Below are 4,034 nucleotides of genomic sequence, written 5' to 3' on the forward strand. Positions count from 1 at the left end.
GTGTGTGTGTGTGTGTGTGTGTGTGTGTGTGTGTGTGTGTGTGTGTGTGTGTGTGTGTGTGTGTGTGTGTGTGTGTGTGTGTGTGTGTGTGTGTGTGTGTGTGTGTGAGATGATAGTAGTCTACCAGTAAGCCAGCACCTGTCACAAGGGACATCATTAGGCACGTTGCGGCAGAGAGAGATGGAGGGAGAGAGTAGAGGATGACTTTGGGACCCATCATCCTCTCCCTTCTGTCTTGTTCCCATAATCAGCTCCTTCACACACACACACACACACACACACACACACACACACACACACACACACACACACACACACACACACACACACACACACACACACACACACACACACACACACACACACACACACACACACACACACACATTGCTGTAGCAACAGATTGCCTGTCCCCAACCACAAGGCTTTCCCACTCCTCCCTTACTCTTGCCTTTCCTCATCTTCATTAAAGGAGAACTGCACCCACTGATTTGGCCTCTTTTATCAGTTTGCTCCTCAAGAAATGCTGGCGGCCATGACAGAAGCCAAACGTGAGTTGTCTTGAGGGTGTGGTTTGATGTGGGTGTTTCTTGGGTGTGTCCTTGCCACCACCAAGACACACCCCTCTGTCAGAACCTAGTCCACAGCTGTACCCTCCCCTCCACTCAATCACAACACACCTCCCCCTGCAGGTTGACTTCAATAACTACAGACAGATGTGTGGTGAGATGCTGGATGAAGCCTTGAATAGGTCAGTAGCCCACTTATGAATATGAGAAGAATGCAGTTGCTGAATTGATATAGATATCTTTTAAACTAAGTGTTTGGATAACTTTCAAATGTAGTAACAGGTCCATGTAAAATAAACAACCCTTTAAACAATACCACAGGTCAGTGTTCTGCTAATATAACAATGTGTAAAATAAACAACCTTTTACAGAATACCACAGACGAAGTGTTCTGGTTATGTAATGATGTGTAAAATAAACAACCTTTTACAGAATACCACAGAAGAAGTGTTCTGCTAATATAACAATGTGTAAAATAAACAACCTTTTACAGAATACCACAGAAGAAGTGTTCTGCTAATATAACAATGTGTAAAATAAACAACCTTTTACAGAATACCACAGAAGAAGTGTTCTGGTTATGTAAGAATGTGTACCTTTCATCGATACAGGAAAGGGAAAGGGGGATACCTAGTCAGTTGTACAACTGAAATGAGTCTTCCGCATTTAATCCAACCCCTCTGAATCAGAGAGGCACGGGGGGTCTACCCTCCACCTCCAAATCGATCCAGAGTACAGGCCTCGGTGTAATGCTCATTCCTTCGATGATAAACGCGAATCCGACCATCACCCCTGGTGAGACAAAACCATGACTAGTAAGTGAAGAGCACTTTTTGCAAGTCCTGTCTGGTCCAGCGACGTTGGGTTTGTGCCCATAGGCGACATTGTTGCCGCTGATGTCTGGTGAGGACCTGCCTTACAACAGGCCTATAAGCCCTCAGTCCAGCCTCTCTCAGCCTATTGCTGTCTGTGAGCGCCGATGGAGGGATTGTGCGTTCCTGGTGTAACTCGGCCTGTTGTTGTTGCCATCCTGTACTTGTCCCGCAGGTGTGATGTTCGGATGTACCGATCCTGTGCAGGTGTTGTTACACGTGGTCTGCCACTGCAAGGACGATCAGCTGTCCATCCTGTCTCCCTGTAACGCTGTGTACTACTCCCTTCACAGAACAGAGAAAACTGGCTCTAACCGGAATAGAAAGAGGAGTGGGAGGCTCCGGTGCACACCTGAGCAAGAGGACAAGTACATTAGAGTGTCTAGTTTGAGAAACAGACGCCTCACAAGACCTAAACTGGCAGCTTCATTAAATAGTACCCGCAAAACATTTAACCAGGTAAGTCAGTTAAGAACAAACCTGGGGCTAGGGCTGTTTACTGACCCTACTGGAGGAATTTAGTACCCTTATTAAACAGGATACATTTTTGTCAAAAGTTGCTAATATATGCATATAAAAAATATTAGAATAGAAAACACTCTAAAGCTTCTAAAACCGTTTAAGAACACATTCTTATTTACAATGACGGCCTGGGAACAGTGGGTTAACTGCCTTGTTCACCAAAAGGCAAAAGTCCTCCTGCGGGGACGGGGCCAGGGATAAATTGTATAAAACAATACGATGTAAATATAGGACAAAACACACATCACAGCAAGAGAGACAACACTTCATAAAGAGAGACCTAAGACAACAACATAGCAAAGCAGCAACACATGACAACTGTTACTGTAATTTAATTATGCCAATGTGTTTTCATTAATTGAAAACCCTTCATCTATTTTATGAGAATTTGTAAGATTCTTGTTTGCATAAAATAGACGGAGACCAGTCATTTCAGTAATAGGTAACAGGGAGCGCGCTGCCACGTTCCCACGAGCAACAGTTTATATACAATAACATGAGGTAATTTCATTGCTTAACAGAATCCCCTCCTCTCGACCGGGACAAAGTGAGGTGAAAAGTTTCTTTTAACTTACTAACACACTCCCAGGTAACTTTTGACCCCTCAACATTATCGATCACCACTTAGCTGACAGTTCTAATTAACAGAAAACCTAGGAATGCACTCACTGTCTTATCTTAAAACCCCAGAGCTCAGTTTCTGTAGGTTCAACCATAGGTTAACGACCTTGTCTGTTTACACAGTCCACTTTCTTCCTAGTTGGAATGGTGTTCATTAACTTGAATTACTCCTTGTCCGTGTCACACAATCACATCTTATGACCTCATATTGTTAATCAGATATAATAAAACAGAGTATAAGTTTACTTACAGTTCCATTTAAAATGATTTGTTCAGTCATTTCATCATAATTTTACCAACACAACATGACAACAACATGGTAGCAACACAGCATGACAACAACATGGTAACAACACAACATGACAACAACATGGTGGCAACACAACATAACAACAACATGGTAGCAACACAACATGACAACACAGCATGGTAGCAACACAGCATGACAACAACATGGTAGCAACACAACATGACAACACAACATGGTAGCAACACAGCATGACAACAACATGGTAGCAACACAACATAACAACAACATGGTAGCAACACAACATAACAACAACATGGTAGCAACACAACATGACAACACAACATGGTAGCAACACAGCATGACAACAACATGGTGGCAACACAACATGACAACAACATGGTAGCAACACAGCATGACAACAACATGGTAGCAACACAACATGACAACAACATGGTAGCAACACAAATGACAACAACATGGTAACACAACATGACAACAACATGGTAGCAACACAGCATGACAACAACATGGTAGCAACACAGCATGACAACAACATGGTAGCAACACAACATAACAACAACATGGTGGCAACACAGCATGACAACAACAACACAGCAACAGGTAGCAACACAGCATGACAACAACATGGTAGCAACACAGCATGACAACAACATGGTGGCAACACAGCATGACAACAACATGGTAGCAACACAGCATGACAACAACATGGTAGCAACACAGCATGACAACAACATGGTAGCAACACAACATAACAACAACATGGTAGCAACACAACATAACAACAACATGGTAGCAACACAACATGACAACACAGCATGGTAGCAACACAGCATGACAACAACATGGTGGCAACACAACATGACAACAACATGGTAGCAACACAGCATGACAACAACATGGTAGCAACACAGCATGACAACAACATGGTGGCAACACAACATGTAGCAGCACAAAACATGGTACGAACATTATTGGGGACAGACAACAGCGCAAAGGTCAAGAAGGTAGAGTCAGTAACTGTCAGTAAGAGTTAAAACTGTCCAGTTTGAGTGTTTGTTGCAGTTCGTTCCAGTCGCTAGCTGCAGCGAACTGAAAAGAGGAACTGAAAAGAGGAACTGAAAAGAGGAGAGGCCCAGGGATGTGTGAGCTTTGGGGACCTTTAACAGAATGTGACTGGCA

The 4,034-nt window shown here is 43.3% G+C and overlaps 1 long non-coding RNA gene across 1 annotated transcript; it reads right to left on the reverse strand.

Moving 5' to 3' along the window:
• Window positions 1-953: 953 nt before the first annotated feature.
• Window positions 954-3,274, reverse strand: LOC127909183 (uncharacterized). The gene is made up of 2 exons (XR_008070068.1): window positions 2,835-3,274; window positions 954-1,793 (listed from the first exon to the last, which is right to left on the reverse strand). It is a non-coding gene; the product is annotated as an uncharacterized LOC127909183 (long non-coding RNA).
• Window positions 3,275-4,034: the final 760 nt, after the last annotated feature.

Source organism: Oncorhynchus keta, chromosome 19 (genome assembly GCF_023373465.1).
Source record: "Oncorhynchus keta strain PuntledgeMale-10-30-2019 chromosome 19, Oket_V2, whole genome shotgun sequence".
Classification (NCBI taxonomy): Eukaryota; Metazoa; Chordata; class Actinopteri; order Salmoniformes; family Salmonidae; genus Oncorhynchus; species Oncorhynchus keta.